This window comes from Haliotis rubra, unplaced genomic scaffold (assembly GCF_003918875.1).
Source record: "Haliotis rubra isolate DU_JTF1 unplaced genomic scaffold, ASM391887v1 Scf41, whole genome shotgun sequence".
Lineage (NCBI taxonomy): Eukaryota > Metazoa > Mollusca > Gastropoda > Lepetellida > Haliotidae > Haliotis > Haliotis rubra.
In genome coordinates, this window is record NW_025767091.1 from 567,505 (window position 1) to 587,536 (window position 20,032).

Genomic DNA, 20,032 nt, shown 5'->3' on the forward strand with positions numbered 1-20,032 from the left:
TCTTTATTGTCATCAATCATATGCATAGTTTACTATAACTAGTAAGTAGTTTTGATTCTGTAACTTCCGTGAAGCGACCTGAACACAAGTAAGATATCGCTTCAGGCTTCCAACGCCGCTCGCGACTCACAAACATAACCCATTTAGCACGAACTGCGGGTCCTGTGGAAATCTGTGCATGGGGACACCATCGCCCGACCCCTAGAGCAATTGACGACAAAGCAACGATTCGGCATGTCGTCGTTGATGTCGAGAAATCATCAAAATGATGAGCGTACTACACATTTTCTATACAACTAACTGAAAATCGTTCCTCATATGACGTCACTGCAGTGCTCTGGCGACAGAGTTACGTAACCTGTCTGTGGTTTCGTTGGCGGGCGAGAGGGAAGCAGGCTACTTTTTGGCCACTTTTAATCGCTCGGTATTAATTAACCACAAGTTTTTAAAGAATAAATTTGGTGTTCCGCATAAGACTAACCACAAATCTTTCATATGTAATGGTTAAAAGAGTAACAAAAAACAAAGTTTAGTGGTTCTTTAAAATGCGCTCTGTCCGTCCCTCAGTGCATATTCGTCTTTCCTGGAGCAGAACTTCAAAACCGTTCACTATTTCTTCACCAAACTTGGCACATAGATAGATCTGGTGGTGTACTGGTGCCTTTTGGTAGTTTTGGATTTCTGAATAAAATATTGTTTGTGTTTCCATGGCAACAAGTTCGACTTCGACTGAATTTGGTGGTAGTGCTCCTTTCTGGAGCAGAACTTGAAAACCTTTCAATACTCTCCTTCCACTTTGCTGTATACACTCCAAAACATTTGACATAATCATAACTAGTAGACATATTCATGAAGAGTATTTTGCCATTGTGGGGGATATTGATGACTTTGTCTTCTTGTTGTTATGACTACTCAAGAGGATTATCATAAACATATCACTGGTCTTCAGAGTTGTATATTTTATGTCAGTTCTATTCAGTTCCAAAACTTCCAATTTGTATCAAAATTGAAGCCATGAGAACTGGTTCATAATCGTAGCTCTAAATGCTACTTCCCTGAAAGTTAATGAGGAATAGTTTCATCACAATCTTACACAGTTTATAGCCTTGGGTGAGCAGACTAGTGTAAACTTTGAAGGCTTCATGGAGACCTGGGATAGAATGGGTTGTAACATCCCATGGTAAGAGGTAACTATATTGGGTAGTGGTGGACGTTTTATCAATACGCATCGATGCATCGATCAATGGGCCGCTGATACAGTGAATCGATACAAAGGTTTACATTGTTGTATATCCCGATACGATACTTCAAATGGGTCACGATACATCAATGTTAAACTTGGAATATTGCAGAATCGCAATATCTGTCAAGATATATGCTTACTTATTTCCCTTTGTAAGTAATAATTTTCTTGGAAATTCTTGCGTCAAGAACTGTGTCAGACATAGTGCTCGCATGTAATTAACATTCACAAAGTCAATGTATAAACTTAATTTTGTTTTGATCTTAAGGTATTATATAGCTGGTGTTAGAATTAAAGATTTTAGAAAAGTGATACGTATTGTATCGCCACCCTTATATCGGGATTCATATCGTATCGCAGCTTCAGTGCACAATTCTTTGGCAATATATCGTCGTGAATAAAATTTTGCTATCGTGATGTATCGTATCGCAGGTTGTATGCCAATACCAGCACTAATATTGGGAAGTCAAGGTAATTCTGGGTCCTAAAGGAAGCCACACCATCCTTGATAATCTCCAGGGTATACGTTCCAATAAATCGACTCCACTGAGAGATTTATCAGAAGGTATACCCTGGAGATTATCTGGGAAGCAGGTGGCCAGACTCAGTGACTTGTTTAATGGCATGTACAAGTAACCCAATGTTGTGAATCATTGCTTGTAATATCAATATCAATTGTCTTCATTATTTATAGGCTGCCTTCAGATGGCTGGAAAATTGCTGACTGTGGCATTAAAGGTAGGGCTGTGCAATATTACCGGTAAACCGGTATATATCGGTACAGTATCTCGCGTTTAACGCGAAGCGGGGGATATAGTATTAGGCTCTGTCCGTACGTACGAACGAATTGTAATATCTTAAGAACCTACTCTAGATTCTTTTCATATTTGGTACCTAGGTTTATCACAGTATAAGAAAGGTCCAAGTCAGGTTTGGTGACCTTGACCTTCATATCAAGGTCACAAGGGGACTTTCACGTTTTACCTGCATGTGAAGCGATCTCAAGAACCGTTCACTGGATTTTCTTCATATTCAATACAAAGCTTTATCTAGGGAAGGCGCAGGGCCCAGTCAATTTGGTGACCTTCACTTAAATTTCAAGGTCACAGAGACACTTTGAAGATTTCAGCATATTAACCTGCAGGTTATGCTTGTCAGCGAGATACCTCAAGAACCATTCACTGGAATTTCTTCATATATGACACCAAGCTTCATCCAGGGAAGGCGCAGGGCCCAGTCGATTTTGGTGACCTTCACTTAATTTTCAAGGTCACAGTGACACTTTGAAGATTTCAGCATATTAACCTGCAGGTTATGCTTGTCAGCGAGATACCTCAAGAACCATTCACTGGAGTTTCTTCATATATGACACCAAGCTTCATCCAGGGAAGGTGCAGGGCCCAGTCGATTTTGGTGACCTTCACTTAATTTTCAAGGTCACAGCGACACTTTGAAGATTTCAGCATGTTAACCTGAATTGTCAGCAACATATTTCAAGAACGGTTCACTGGATTTTTTTCAGACTTTCAAGACTTCCCTTAAATGTTTTTCAATAAGCAATTTCTTTCAATAAGCAATTTCTTTAGTACTATTTTTGCATATTTCATACACTATGACATTCATGTCAAGGTCAAAGTCAGTCTTGAAAATATGTGTGTGTTTGAACACCTAAAGAGCAAGATATCAAGAGAGGTTGACTGGTCATGTTTTTGTTGACATTTAACTTAAACTTTCATTACTTTATAAGTTTGATTTGATAATTTGCAGCGGGGGATTATGTCACCTTAGTGACAATGCTTGTTGCAATATGGTTCAGATTCTGCAATATATTGGGTCATCCAGAGTTAGCTCCCTTTGAATTATCTGCCCTCTATTTCTATGGCACAAAAAATGTGCTCTAAACGTGCCAAATATACTTTTATTTCTGTTGTTTTCATGTAACAATTTACAAGTGAAAAAGTCTTTTCAAGTCAGCTCCAAAAGTGCCAAATATTCTACCAAATGCTTTACATTTTGTGGGTGCAATGAATGGTTTCATTTGGAGGAATTAAATGGCCTCCATGTGACGAGTTTTTTATTTGGACTTATAGTAGAGCCTCTGACTCTGAGTGACCATTCCACAATTGACAGTACTTTGTTATTTTTGTTTGTTTCATAATGGGGCATATGATATGAATTCATCATAAAAGTCGAAGTCTTATAAATTTTGTAGGACTGTATAATGACATTCTAGTCAAGGATCTTAGTTATTGGAGGTCACATGCGATTAAATAGCAAAACTAAATCATGTGTTTGGTTCATTTTGCAATAGTTCATGTTAACACATGTTTATATTGGAGTTGAATCTGAATGAATCACTGACATACAGTAACAATAATTACATTCTGTTGAAGCAAACAACACTGACCATGAAAATCATTTTATACTATTACATTTGTCATTATGTTCGCAAAACTTTGTTGCAATCAAACATTCCACGTTAAGGCTTTATATCATTTTATTTATCTGTATACAATTGGCATACAGCCATACACAATGGGGACGGGGAGCCTGAAAGTATGGTGTAGCAGCAACTAAGAAGATGATGTTGCACACAGAGAGCTATTATGAATTTATGATGTCAATATATCACAATATATATTGCAATACCTCTTAAATTATTGCAATATATCGCAATATGAGAATCAGGGCAATATCCAGACCTAATTAAAGGGACTGTATCGGACCACACTTTTCTAAAAATAAATAATGCATTTCCCTCAATAATACTATCAGCCCTCAGGGAAGCTACCATATTATTTATTTCCCAAAAAGTTACGTATTTAGATTACGATATTATTATGCAACGTTGCATTAAATCAAGTCTCACGCCCTCTACCGGCCGAACATTATTGCAACTGAACCCCATAGAGTTATGTCCCTTGGAGCATTGTTTACAAATATTCTTCGCACAACTTGTGATTGAAACCAGTTCGGCAAACACCGACAACACCGCATGCAACAGTTTTAGATGTACTGAGCAATTGTTTACATTCCATGTATGGCAAGTGTTCTTTGTTTGGAAGCCGTTCGCCTCGAAGTTTCAATTATTGATTTCCGGCAAGTCGTAAGGGATAGTAAGTCTTTTATTGCATCAATAGGAAGCTAAAGTGAATGCATATGCCCCAATATGTATATAATATAGGCCAAAATGTTGTCAAAAATGTGTGACATTGTGCCTTTAAAAAGCATTCACCTGTGCAATTTCCGGTGTATCAGGCCATGGTTCACATTTTGTTTCAATATCCTTAAAAGCAAGCATAAAAGCAAAGATATTTTATCATTACTATTATTTTATTATCATTTACTTATTAATATATTTCAATAATTTACTTATCCCCACTTACTCCAAATTGGCTTATCTCAAAATCATTACTATTTTCGAAACTTTAACTAAATACCCAGTTTTTACTTGGATGTGCATATCCATTCAAAATTAAATTCCCTCACTCATGGCTTTAAATATGGCATCCACGTCGGCAACATCAACTGAACAGTTGGAAGCAGACGTAAACATCAACACAACAACAACAACAACAACAACAACCCAACACAATATCTAAATCAAATTCTGTATCATCTATCATTCTACTATATTGCATTATTCTGTTCGACCCGTGAAGGTCCGGGTTAGAATATTGATCTTCAGTAACTCATGCTTGTCGTAAGAGGCGACTAACAGGATTGGGTGGTCAGACTCACTGACTTGGTTGACACATGTCATCGGTTCGCAACTGCGCAGATCAATGCTCATGCTGTTAATCACTGGATTGTCTGGTCCAGACTCGATTATTTACAGACCGTCGCCATATAGCTTGAATATTGCTGATTGCGGCATAAAACTAAACTCACTCACTAAAAAGCATTCAACAAATCAGATATGAATAATTTCTTCAACCGTTCGAAAATAATTGTTTAGCCTTTTGTTGATGTTTCAGGAAGTACGATGCTTGGAATGTAATGAACATGTAATGGTCTCTCTACTGAAGATGAAGACTGTATAGGGAGGGTGACAGACTTCTTGCTGGGATCAATTGGAGGAAGTTACATCTCTTCATCACTTTGTATATGCCAGATGGACAAGTAAAGCTGAATTACATCGAGAATTTCTTTGAAACTGCCTCAGCTATAGTTTGACAAAATGTCGGATGTTGAATCAAACGAATATTTGATTTTACCAAACCTTGGTACTGGGAATAATGTGCCAGAAATAATAGATCTGACTCTTGATACTTCTGAGGAAGAAGGAGAGGAAGTAGGAAAAGTACACATGCTGGATGTGATAGGCGAGTATTCTGGAGACAATGGTCAGATGTTAACTGAAGAAGACCCCTTAAACGATGTCACTGTCATCGAAGTTGTCAGTTTCATTGATGTCGATTCCGATGATGAAACTGTCACCATGGTTACTGAAGGTGGTGAAGAACTTGCTGATAATCCTGAAACAAGCTCCAGGTTCTGTATGACTACAAGGATTGAAACAGAATCTGTCTGTGAGAGTGGTTCCAAGTCAAACATGCTTCCTACAGAACTATCAGATCCAGTTCAAAATGGAACAAGCAGATATTTTAAAATGTGTATGCCTGTGTTAAAAAATGACATTGATGTTTGTGCATTACCAAATGGTTCAGGAGAACGTGACATGCTACTATCACCAGCATCTTATTTGAAAATGGATGCACATAGAACTACACCATCAATGAAACTTTCAGATCATACTGGCATATCTAAGAATATTTTGGGGGAACAAACAAAGAAATGGAATGATGATTGTAGTAAGGATTGTCGGGTGCTACAGAAAGGGTCACCTGCAGGATCAGATGCTTCTAAACCAAAAAGGATGAAATTTACAAAAACAATGTCAAGGAAAAGTTGTCATCCTGGGAGAGATCAAGGAGTTCCTGAAGTCCTTCCTTTGGTAACTGCCCAACAGAATATCTCAAAAGAACCGACAGACAAATACATGGACACAAATACTGAAATCCAACAGACGAAGAACCAGAAGTTGTCCAAAACAATGTCTAGAAACAGTCCAAATCCAGGAAGGTCTGTATCCACAGGCCATGACTTAGAAACACGCCAACATGCACAGCAAAATAACTTGGAAGAACTGAAAGACACATTCATAGAATCAGATGCAGAAACTGAAAAGAAGAATGGACTGACCAAGATCCATGAACAACCAGAGCTGAAGAACATGCACCAAGATGAAAGAAAAGTCCAATTGTCATCAGATACATCAGCACTGTCCGAGATTACATGTCCATCTGCAGTACTTACAGTGGATGAACCAGTCCAGCATCTTGTGACTGCTATGTCACCTGTCGCCTATGAGAAGCTACTGCAGGCCGTTGATATTCAAGATATTGGCTATTTCTGTGACAAATGTTCCATTTTTTTCTCTCATGACAGTCAATACAGAGCTCATATGGCGTTTCAAGGTCAGTGTTCTGGGAGCTCGGATGTTCTGACCACAGAAACAACACACTGTGGAAGTGTCAACCAGATGATGGAAGTCCAGAAAACATCTAGGCAAACAGATTCAGTGACCGTTTCTGTTGACGACAGAGATGATGCTATTAAATCACATCACAATGGCGTGTTGGGTGGTTCCAGTGAATATCTGAATGATGGAAAAACAGCAGCGGTGTGGTCGAAAGGATCATTGCTGTCAGTCCAGGTCCTTCAAGCTAGAGAAACATCAGCACCACCTACTCCTAAAAATCAGTCATCCAAGAATCTGTTAGGTAGAATCTCTGGTGAGACTGCAAGTGGGACATTTACAGGTTTGGATGTAGGGTCACCTGGGATGATAGAAAATGAACATTCCTCTCAACTTGCTTCTAAGGCCTGTAGGGATATATGGAGGTCTAGTGATAATGAGAATAAACTAAAACATTCACCTGTGAGAAAACAAGTTTGTCAGAGTGACAGTTTGGGCTCTCAGGACCTGAAAGGATCACAAGAAAAGCATTGTAATCCAGAGTCCGGAGGTAAAAAAACTTACGGTCAACAAGGATTCACATCTGCAAAGAAGCTTTCTGCTAATGAGCAAGTATTAAATTTTAGCAAAACTTTGGGAAAAAGAGGGAGGAAGAAAAAGATACAGACAAGGATTTTGCCAGAAGTTGAGGTAGAAGAGAAGAAATACCAACTGCGGCCTAGGACCCAGGCTTCCTGTACTGGGACAGCACTAAACAGAGCTGTAGGAGAAGAGAGGCATCAGCCTCAATCTAAAACATCTGTTTCCTGTATAAAGACACCAGGATCTGTTGTGGATGTGGAAGAAGATTTCACTTCACGCCCTACCCTATTTTATGTATGTGGATCAAAATGTGGCTACACCACTTTGTTCTACAGAAGTTTCAAAGTGCATGTGGAAGAATGTTTGTTGTTTGGGTCCTTGTCTTGCATCCATTGTGGATTTAAAGGAATGACATTGGAAGACCTGACGAGTCACATGGAAGCTCATTTGGAGCAGTATGACAAGATGTTCAGATGTACCGAGGAGTCCTGTGGTTTCTACACTGACATCCTCAAAGTGCTACAGGCCCATCTGGTGGATGGCCATAGAGAACTGGCATCCTGCAGATGCTGTGTGTGTGAGATTGTGTGCCAGGATCTGGGAAGTCTGGTGCACCACCTAGAGGAAAATCTTGTGCAGGTGGCATGGTGCAGGTATTGTGATGCTGTTACCTGTGATTTGGAGGTCATTCAGAAACATGGACAAGAAGCACATCCAAGTAAACAAAGTCATGTGTGGACCATGGACAAACTACTCTGTGCTGATCGGAAAAGAAATGGAGCCATGGAAACATATCCTGGCATACCAGCTTTTGAACCTTTTCAGGGCAGGATGGTGGAAACTGCTTGTAAAAATGCTGATCCTTCAGTGAAAGACGTTAGGATATGTGAAACAAAAGAACATTTCAGTTTGGACTCTACAAATGCAGGAGAGGCACAAGTTTGTTTTAATGAAGAGTTGTTCCATGACTTGTTGAATTCCCATACAGGTTATCTGTGTGATGGCGATGCCAACAGCTTCAGGAGTGACATTCCTTCCCAACAAAGTTTAGATGAAGAAGTTGACAACGATGTTGCTGAAGAATCTGATATCAGTTCTGAGGTCAACATCAATCTGTCACTTGATGCTTCTGATCTGGATTGCACCATAAGTGGGATGCAATCCACAAATGAATCTGTAACAACCACAGAATCTGATGACAGACATGCTGATAAATCTGTAACATCCACAGAATCTGATGACAGACATGCTGATAAATCTGTAACATTCAGAGAATCTGATGACAGACAAGCTGATAAATCTATAACATCCACAGAATCTGATGACAGACATGCTGATATATCTGTAACATCCACAGAATCTGATGACAGACATGCTGATAAATCTGTAACATCCACAGAATCTGATGACAGACATGCTGATAAATCTGTAACATCCACAGAATCCGATGACAGACATGCTGATAAATCTGTAACATCCACAGACACTGAGGATGATCTTGCATGCGAAGATGATGTCATTGATGCTTCTGGTTCTATGGAAAGAGATTCTATTGCTCTCATAAGAGGAAATAAACAAAAAAAGACCAGAAAGACCATGACAATACCAGATGGAGAATATTTCACCAAAGCGTTGAAATGTATAGCATGTGTCTTCTCTTCAATGTCAAGGAAAAACTTTGAACGACATTTGAAATCCTGTCATCCAGAAATACATATTGTTGTGGAATCTTCATGTTCTCCACGTTTCTTGGAAGTGAAGCAGTATGAGAGAGAGGAGCAAGTACTGGAAGAGGCTCTCCTTTGGCTGTACGAAGACCACAATACCTGCTATATATGCTGTATATGTAAAAGAGTTGTCTGTGTGAAGACGGTCCTGCATTGCCATCTTCTGGGACACCTCAAGGTCAACCTTGGCCACTGTGTGGTTTGTGGTGAGATCACTTGTTTGAGACCTGAACATAGGAAGAGCATAATTTTGAGAACTCCCAGGTACATTGTAGAGGAAACCAAGAGATCTGTTCAAGTCCTTCTTGGATCAGTTAAACAAAATGGTGTTCCTGTGTTTAATCTCAAACCTTGTCTTGGAACTGAGGAGCTTCGTGAGAAGCTGGATCATCTAAGCACTTTCTGTAGGAAGAGGTTTCACTGTAGTGTGTGTTTATCATGCCATGTCTCCCTGTATTCCATCCATAAACACATCTTGCTGAAACATCTTAACATGCCACCCTTCACTTGTGGTGCCTGTGACTTCAGCGGATCAGAGCGCTATGAAGTTGCACGACACATGCACAACAAACACCCATCTGAACCATTGTGTTTGAAGTATTCCCCTGTAGATGACTCACGCCATATTTTGTTGGATGTCTCTGGCAAGCGGCTTCACAGAAAGGAATATGTTGTTGTCAGTCCAAATGGTAGTCACAGAACATCAGCTGACAGATTTTTGGAACGTAGAAGATGCAACAGGATGATCATGAAAGGGAAAGAAGGAGGTTCACATAGAAGAGTCGTTGGTATATCACATTACAAGAGGACCAGACAAAATCGACAAAATAGGACAAAAGGGAGCTCAGGAAATGACAACAATGTTTTGGGGGAGCATCAGTGCTCCTGTTGTACTTTCAGGACAAGATTGTTAAGGCTTCTGATTGAGCACAAGAAAGAACGCCATCCCCTTGTGGAAATCCTCAATGAAGACACGGAGGAGGAAACTAGTGGCTGGTGTGGAAAGATGGAAGTTGAGCTGTCAGGGGCAGGTTACAAATCATCAGTCAATGGAGACCCCATGGACACCCATGTTAAAACATTCTACAAATGTCAGACCTGCAACTTCAGATCTGAAAGCTCGGATGAGAGTATCAAACATTTGAGATCAAAGACACCGGTGAAAATGATCATCCAGTGTTCTCACTGCCCGGCTGTGTTTGGTCAGACTGATACCTTCACCAGACATGTAGATCTCCACCACAAGCAGCAGAACTACAAGTACATTCAGATCCCACTGGAGGTGATGGTGGAGGAGGTGGGCATGCTGAAGGTCAAGGTGAAGGTGTACCGATGCATGTTCTGCAGCTACAGATCAGTGATAAGAGCAAGGTTTGAGACACACTTGGCATGTCATGTCTGTTGCATAACTGGGAATTTGAGGTGAAGAACATCCAGATGCCGAGTTCCAGTGTCTTTTGAAGGTAGGATGTGTGTTCTCCTACAGATCAGCGATGAAGGCAACGTTTGAGACACACTTGGCATGTCATGTCTCTTTCTTCACTGTTAAAATAGATGATAAATCTATATATTGTGTGTAAATTGTGTGTGTAGGACACTGACCATGTTATGTTTGAGAGACTTAATATTTTTCCAAAAGTTGAACCAGGAAAATTATTATTTTGATCAAGTTTTAGACAAAACATTAAAATAAAAAAGGTAATTATGTTGTTATGGAGTCATCAATGCCTAAGCATTAGCAGAATGACTACCAAAATAAATGGTCATAGACTTCTGAACATGACACGGTTGGTTTCTTTGATGTGTGAGATAAGTTGATGTCATCCAAATTGCATAATGTTATTTGTTTTGATGGTGATGAGAGAAAGACTCAGCACCTGTTCTTGGTTACCATTCTTCCCCTGTGTCTGGAAGAAGTGCCCAACACACTTCGCTAAATTGGATAAAATGTTTCAGCTCAGTGACCTCCCCATGTCACCTTGCCCCGAGGCCCCAGTGCTCATGCTTTTAGCCACTGGTTTGCTTGGATTATCTACAGGTCCCCTCAATATATCTCGGGACAGTGGGGTAGCCTAGTGGTTAAAGTGTTCGCTCGTCATGCCAAAGACCCGGGTTCGTTTCCCCAGATGGGTACAATGCATGAAGCCCATTTCTGGTGTCCCCTGCCATGATATTGCTGGAATATTGCTAAAAGTGGCGTAAAACCAAACACACTCACTCGCCCTTGATAGCCAACATACAATCACTTTCTTTTTCCTCAGCACTGGTCCTATGTTAACTATTTTTATGTTCAAGGAGCTTTGCCATTTGCTGAAGAATGATTTTATGAATTATATTATTTCTTATTTACAGTTATGCAATGAAACCATATTTGGTTGTTCCATCCCAGTAAAGTTGTCATTAACAAAGCAGAAGCTTGTGAAAGCCGATTTTATTTTAGGATTGTACCATCAGTCAGTCCTATATTTTCTTCAGAAATGAATGTAAACAGGCAGTTGCTAATGGAGAATATTAGTATGGATATTGTTATGGATTGTTGGAGCCTTGTTTGTTTGTTATGAACGGAATAGCATCTAAACAAACAGGGTTTACATTTGAGATTCTTTTGATATTTGAGAAACTGAGAATGACTTTGGATCATGCTGACAATATTAAGAAGGCTGTCTATATGGAAATCTCATCTGATTGGGCCAAATTTCTGTTCTTCCTGTGTTTTCATTGTCCAATCAAAAGTTTGATCAGGAGGCATCTGATGTAACCTTAGTGCAGATGTTGATTTGGAAGAAATATATGCTGACTTGGGCATCAGTGAAATTCCAGCCAGGCATATATGATCAAAGACCATATGCAATTAGTTTACAAATTATTTTAAGTAAGTACAGAAGTGTAGAAAGGATGTGTAACTGCCCACACTTCAGCAACGCATGGTTGTTGTAAGAGGTGACAAACAGGATCAGGTGACTTTGTTTTCACGTGTCTTCATATCCCAATTGGGTTGATCGATGTTCATGATGTTGATCACTGGTTGTCTGGTCCAGACCTGATTATTTACAGACCGCCGCCATATAGCTGGAATATTGCTGAGTGCGGTGTTACACAACAAACAAACAAAAGCCTAGTAACTATTGTTGACAACATTTTAGTTTCATGGACATTTTAGACATTTCTGTTGTTAATTGCTTATCTCTTGACACACTTATGTTTTTATGGTTTTTGATAACAACCTGTCTTTGCAGATTTTCAAAGCACCTTGTCTTTTTTTGCTGAACAAGTTTATTTTAATGACATTATTTTTGAGGTAGCTATTTTACTTTTGAATGTGTTTTAGATTGTTATTTTTATGCCCCCACCATATATGGCTAAGGGGCATATAGGGTTACCCTCCGTGTCCGTCCGTACGAAACAGGGAATGTACTCTATCCACTTCTCCACAAAGACCGCTCTGTGGAATTCAATGAACTTATACATGGGCTTTCTTGAGACTCTAATGGTGTGCATCTCATATTTTGTTTTGTAAGTTTAGAGACATTTGAACTTAGGTACATTTTGCTGAATTTCTCTATGATGATGGTGTAATAGGGGATTAAGGGATTATCCACTTCTCCATAAAAACTGCTCAACAGAATTGATTAAGCTTATACGTGTGTTTCATTGGGTTTCGAAAGGTGTGCATCTCATAGTTGCATAGATGTTTATTGAACTTCTTCGTGAATTTTGTTCAATTATTGATCTTTATATGATAATAGGTTGTGTTATCTAACCCCTCAACACATTGTTTTTAGTGTTTCAAGTACTTCAGTGGGACCCTGAATGTGTGAACTCTCCCTACAGCAGCGGGGGCATCCGTGTCCCTGGACACAATTTTTGCTTGTTAACATTTGATTTAACTTTTGTTCCAATGAAAACACTTATACATGACATGCATATGTTGTACAAGGTTTAAGTTCATGTTGTACAAGAACTTGGTCAAGGTCATCAAGATGACATAACAGGTCATGAGCATATATGTACTTGAAGGGCATGAAAGTTATCTGTTAGATTATTATAAGTTTTGGCCGTTTGCTGTCATTAAGGAATGGCTGAAATATGAAAATTATTTGTTTGGGTCATACATGACAAGGCCCTGAGCCATTAACAAGTTCCATTTTAACCAAGTTTTTGTACTGAGTACATTGGACCTTGACATGTCCATTCCAAACATGTTACCGTCTGTTCACTTTCTTAAATTAAACTGTTGTTGTCTTTGCGAGTCAAGTTTTTATTACCACTTATTCATGCAGTGGCTGGTTACAAAGTATGAATGTTTGAGTGTGGGGAGAATTTGATTTAATGAATCTGCCTGTGTGATGGAATCCATGACATATATAGTGTTTCACTTCCTGTGTGCAATCTGTTTACAACTGGTCCCTAGCAACCGGTTCGTGTGGTATGAGGTGACTTAATGGATTAAGTGGTTCGGGCTCGAGATTTGATTTTGTGCCATCATAACACTAAAGCTGGGATCACTGTTTATGTTAGTTTGTAAGGTCAAATCTTCATATTTTACAGACCACCATCTTAGCTTTCAGGGTTCGAAATACCCCATATATTAGTGTGCCATGGCACAGTAATTATTGAAATGGCACGGCTAAAAAATGTTCTGGGTGCCCTTTTGACACGCCTGATTTTTCAGAGACATAACTCACATTTAGTCATTTAATCCCCAAAACAATTATTTTTTTCCAAATTGAATAGTACCATACATATTTGAATGCTCATAAACCTATTTCTTTATTTAACAATAAATTTCAAATGATCATCATCATTGTCATTTATTCTAAAAACATGTGGGCATACTCAATTTCTGAAAGGCACACCTAAAATATTTGTCTGGTGCCCTAAGGCACACTGAGAAAAAAAAAGTATTTCTATCCCTGGCTTTAATAGTTGTGTGTGGTGTTGAACATCAAACTGTAAAAATTGCTAATGTCCACAGCGTTGGTCAGTAGCGACCAATTATACATCAATACATTGTTGTTCCATAGCTGACTTTGATATTTTCATCAGCTTTAGTTTTCCCTGGCTAGGAAGCAGCCTTTGACGTTGTCCAGCACAGAGGCTAAATGAAAGGTTTGGTGTCTTGGGAACTATCACACCCAAGAATGCAGGCAGGTGTGCGTGTCATTGGTTTAATGCTGTTAAGGATTTCAGTAGTATCACCGCCTTGTGTAATTTTGAGGGTTTCCAGGGGATCTCTTCACCCGGCCTGTCTACAGGTTTTACAACCAGATACATTGTGTCATGCTGACTATCTTGTGAAGGCCTGTGTGACAGCTAACAGGTACAGACACAGTACAAGGTCAGTGGGAGCTCCTTCAACACTAGTTTGGACATACCACTGCCTTTATAAGACTTAATTGGGAAGAAAAGACATTTTAGTAAGACTTTCATGCCTTGGGTGAAATACAAGAATGCAGGGGTGGAAATACCTTTAAATTTGATAGTGTACTCTGGTACAGTGGCACATGTAAAGTCACTTGCCCTGATAATTTTTCCACTATACTGGCCGTTTTCTTGCTGATTTTTTAAATAAACAACATAATTAACATTGGAAAAGTCAACTGGACACCGGTACAGTGTGATGTACAAATTTGCTTGCCCAACAACAAAAAAACACTGGACTCGGACGTCGGGCAATGGGTTATTTCCACCCCAGGAATGGTAGACGATGATCACTGAGAGTGAGTGAGTTTAGTTTTACGCCGCTTTTAGCAATATTCCAGCAATATCACGGTGGGGGACACCAGAAATGGGCTTCACACATTGTACCCATGTGGGGAATCGAACCTGGGTCTTCAGCTGACAAGCGAACGCTTTAACCAATAGGCTATCCCACCGCCCCTGATCACTTAGAGAAATCTGATGTGTGAGTTAAAAATTGCATATAAGATTATTACACATATAAACTCTTTAAAAAGGTAGGGGAACCTGAACTTTCAATTTGGATAGGAAGTACATGCGTTAACAAACTTTTCAAAGACAGACATCTTATGAATGCACCACCATTTCTCTTTATCACCACTTCTAGACACAATGCATGGTGGGATGCACGTCCACAACGCAGTAGCCCCATACACGTGGGGTGTCATTCTTGATTTTGACGGTTTTCAAGCAGGTCGATAAATCACTGTAGGCCATTAGTTTTGACAATCATCTTCCATCACATAGTTGTTAGTGTTTGATTCTGGCCATTTTGTTTGTTTGAAAATCGTACACTTGCAAATTTCATGTCATACACCACTCATCTTTCAAGAGCGATTACTGTGCAGACAACTACTACGATCATAAGAAAGTGCAAGTGGTGATGCACTCTCAAACCATTCATTATTATCATATCAACATTGACTCAACATTGACTGACTCCGATATACCTCCCATTTTTTCAATTGTAAATTAGAAAAGAAGTTCCCCTACTTTTTTTATAAAGTATGTGACTGCTTGTACTGGTCTGCACTTACGCCAGTTTTGTAGCTCTAACCAACTGGATACCATGTTGCAGCTTCACAGGCATAAAGATAAGGTATAACATAGGTGGATCCAGAAGGCGCAGTGCACAACCACCACCACCCTTTGTGCTGAATGTTTGTTAAATGACCATTGTAACTGGTGAAAATGAAGTGTGCACCCCCTTTCTCAAAAGCTGCATCCCTTTCTCAAAAGCTGTATCCGCCCCTGTATAAGGACACTTGTATGAAGATTGACCAGTCCTCGATTTATTCCTTACATGGCAGATGGTTTCATGGCATAAAGGACAAAAACTATTTCATTTCTCATGTACAATTGTTTACTGAACTGCTTCAAAACATCGGCACAAAATAGTGGTTTGCAGAAAATAAGCTCCAGTCATGATGTACAAATACAACTATGGTATAAGAATAAAATGGACGGCATCAAATAATATTAAATAAATTAAAAACAATCACCTCACGCTATGAAAAAAAAAGAAGACATTGTTATAGTTACCACAAACTAGAGGTAATGAGCACTCAATAAACAATGATGACAATGATCACAAATGTGACTCAAAATAATTCAGAAGTCAATCAGGGCCCAAAAACTGATGTGGGCAATGAAGATGATATTTATTGGTGCATGCTCTGGGAACAATTAACATGTCTTCAAGGCTGAGATAATGCCTTCTGGAGATCAAATACATGGATGAATTATGTGCAGCTGAATTACAACGCAAAAATTATTGGCTCTAATGCCAGTGGACGGAAACAGCTAAGAGGACAAACGGGAAAATGACAGTTCTATATTTTATAAAAATAATTTAAGAGCAGACCATTATTTAGGGAGTGATTAGTTATTATAGGGAGTAGAAGGGGACTGTTAAACAATATACTACTGCCCTAAGAAAAATCCAACAGGCACGACTCCCTGTGTAATGAATTATCAGTCCCTTACAACACAATAATTATGACTCTGTCTTTTTCCTAGTCCTTTTCATATTTCTATTGCTTTGGCTACACCATGTGGCTATGGTTACTACTTCAAAGTGGGTGTGTCTACATAAATATTCAATCTATGTATGTTGTGTAAATATTCATAAATATATGAATGGGACTTATTTATCTTGACATTTGGTGCAAATATGTAACATAATATGCAACAGAAAAAGCGAAAAATTTGTGTAAAGGATGCCAAATTTCACTTTCGAATCTGAATTGCACAACACATGGACGGAATATGTCTTTGGCAAACTGAAACAACAATAGTTAACAGAAGAATATCACTGACTACAGTGAAACAGAATCACACAAAACAGTGGTCATTAAATAAATATACAATAAATATTAATACATCAACACCTATGTGACCTCATCTCAAAGACAAAACAGCTTTCATTTGTAATATTAGCCTACAATCTTGGCTCTCTTTAACAGTAAATACTGAAAATATGTGATATTGATAACCTCATTAAAAACATCGTGCCAAAGCAACTAAGTTAGATCATGGAGTTTGATTTAACACCTTCTTGAACAATATTACAGTTATATCCTGCTTCCTTGAACAGAATTACAGTTATACGCCACTTGCCTGAACAGTATTACAGTTATATGCCACTTGCCTGAACAGTATTACAGTTATATGCCACTTCCCTGAACAGTATTAGTTATATCCTGCTTCCCTGAAAAGTGTTGAAGTTATATCCTGCTTCCCTTAACAGCGCTGAAGTTATATCCCGCTTCCCTGAAAAGTGTTGAAGTTATATCCTGCTTCCCTGAATAGTGTTGAAGTTATATCCTGCTTCCCTGAAAAGTGTTGAAGTTATATCCCGCTTCCCTGAAAAGTGTTGAAGTTATATCCTGCTTCCCTTAACAGCGCTGAAGTTATATCCTGCTTCCCTGAAAAGTGTTGAAGTTATATCCCGCTTCCCTGAAAAGTGTTGAAGTTATATCCTGCTTCCCTTAACAGCGTGAAGTTATATCCCGCTTCCCTGAAAAGTGTTGAAGTTATATCCTGCTTCCCTTAACAGCGTGAAGTTATATCCCGCTTCCCTGAATAGTGTTGAAGTTATATCCCTCTTCCCTGAACAGTGTTGAAGTTAAATCCCGCTTCCCTGAACAGTGTTGAAGTTATATCCTGCTTCCCTGAAAAGTGTTGAAGTTATATCCTGCTTCCCTGAATAGTGTTGAAGTTATATCCTGCTTCCCTTAACAGCGCTGAAGTTATATCCCGCTTCCCTGAATAGTGTTAAAGTTATTTCCCGCTTCCCTGAATAGTGTTGAAGTTATATCCTGCTTCCCCTGAACAGTGTTGAAGTTATATCCCTTCCCTGAATAGTGTTGAAGTTATATCCCGCTTCCCTGAAAAGTGTTGAAGTTATATCCTGCTTCCCTTAACAGCGCTGAAGTTATATCCCGCTTCCCTGAATAGTGTTGAAGTTATATCCTGCTTCCCTGAATAGTGTTGAAGTTATATCCTGCTTCCCTGAAAAGTGTTGAAGTTATATCCCGCTTCCCTGAAAAGTGTTGAAGTTATATCCTGCTTCCCCTTAACAGCTTGAAGTTATATCCTGCTTCCCTGAAAAGTGTTGAAGTTATATCCCGCTTCCCTGAAAAGTGTTGAAGTTATATCCTGCTTCCCTTAAGTGCTTGAAGTTATATCCCGCTTCCTGAAAAGTGTTGAAGTTATATCCTGCTTCCCTTAACAGCTGAAGTTATATCCCGCTTCCCTGAATAGTGTTGAAGTTATATCCCTCTTCCCTGAACAGTGTTGAAGTTAAATCCCGCTTCCCTGAACAGTGTTGAAGTTATATCCTGCTTCCCTGAAAAGTGTTGAAGTTATATCCTGCTTCCCTGAATAGTGTTGAAGTTATATCCTGCTTCCCTTAACAGCGCTGAAGTTATATCCCGCTTCCCTGAATAGTGTTAAAGTTATTTCCCGCTTCCCTGAATAGTGTTGAAGTTATATCCTGCTTCCCTGAACAGTGTTGAAGTTATATCCCGCTTCCCTGAATAGTGTTGAAGTTATATCCTGCTTCCCTGAAAAGTGTTGAAGTTATATCCTGCTTCCCTTAACAGCGCTGAAGTTATATCCCGCTTCCCTGAATAGTGTTGAAGTTATATCCTGCTTCCCTGAATAGTGTTGAAGTTATATCCTGCTTCCCTGAAAAGTGTTGAAGTTATATCCCGCTCCCTGAAAAGTGTTGAAGTTATATCCTGCTTCCTTAACAGCTGAAGTTATATCCCGCTTCCCTGAAAAGTGTTGAAGTTATATCCTGCTTCCTTAACAGCTGAAGTTATATCCCGCTCCCTGAATAGTGTTGAAGTTATATCCCGCTTCCCTGAATAGTGTTGAAGTTATATCCTGCTTCCCTGAACAGTGTTGAAGTTATATCCCACTTCCCTGAATAGTGTTGAAGTTATATCCTGCTTCCCTGAATAGTGTTGAAGTTATACCCTGCTTCCCTGAATAGTGTTGAAGTTATATCCCGCTTCCCTGAATAGTGTTGAAGTTATATCCTGCTTCCCTGAACTGTATTTCGGTACATCCCGTTTCCTGAACAGTGTTAAGTTATAACCCGCTTCCCTTCACAGTATTTCCATTGTATTACTCTTACTTAGAGTTATGGATCTGGGAAAACAGTGAGCACAAGTATGGCGCCAACAAATCAATGAAAACAATATCAGGGCAAACAGGGAAAATGAGCCCAAAATGCAGTTACAATGGTTATGCACAACAAATTACATTTCGCTTAATTGATCTGGACACACTTCATAAAATAATGAGTTGATTGGAGCATTAACTGATCACAGGTTAACACACACGCATGCATGCAACCACACACACATACACACACACTCACATACATAAGATACAGTGCAGGTCTATGAACATATCAAGAACACAAGTCTGAGCTGTTATGCTGCGTCAGGTAGGTTGTTACCTTGTGGAAATACATTCACTGCATTGATATTCAAAAATGATAACAGATAATTATTTAAGGGGAGTTACATCACTCTGAAAGATGTTACTTGGCTTCCATTGAGCTTAAAATGTGAGCTATACCAAACAGACCAACCCGAGAAATTTAAGGGAGCAGTTACAAAATTAATTTTGAGTTTTTAAAAGTTAATTCCATAAGTTCCGAGACCTATCTGAATCCCCAAATGTTTATAGTGAAAGTGGCATCCTCATGAAGAACCCCCAGATACCATTTAAGTAGGAACAAGCCAAAACTGTTCAAGGAGAGCAAGCACCATCCCTTCTAAATTTCATCTTGTTTTACCTATGACAATGATGCTGTTCACTCCCGAGTTAGAGTCTGAACTGAACCCAGAAATATTCAGGAACAGTAATATAGGATGGTTACAACAAAAATAATAATTTGATTGGTTTGCCATGATTCTTGGCAATAATGGCGTACATATGGGGGTACTTGTCTTCTTGTAGATCAGGGAAAGAGGCGAGTAGTTACGAATGGAGTTACATCTGAACTGTTTGATACTTCCT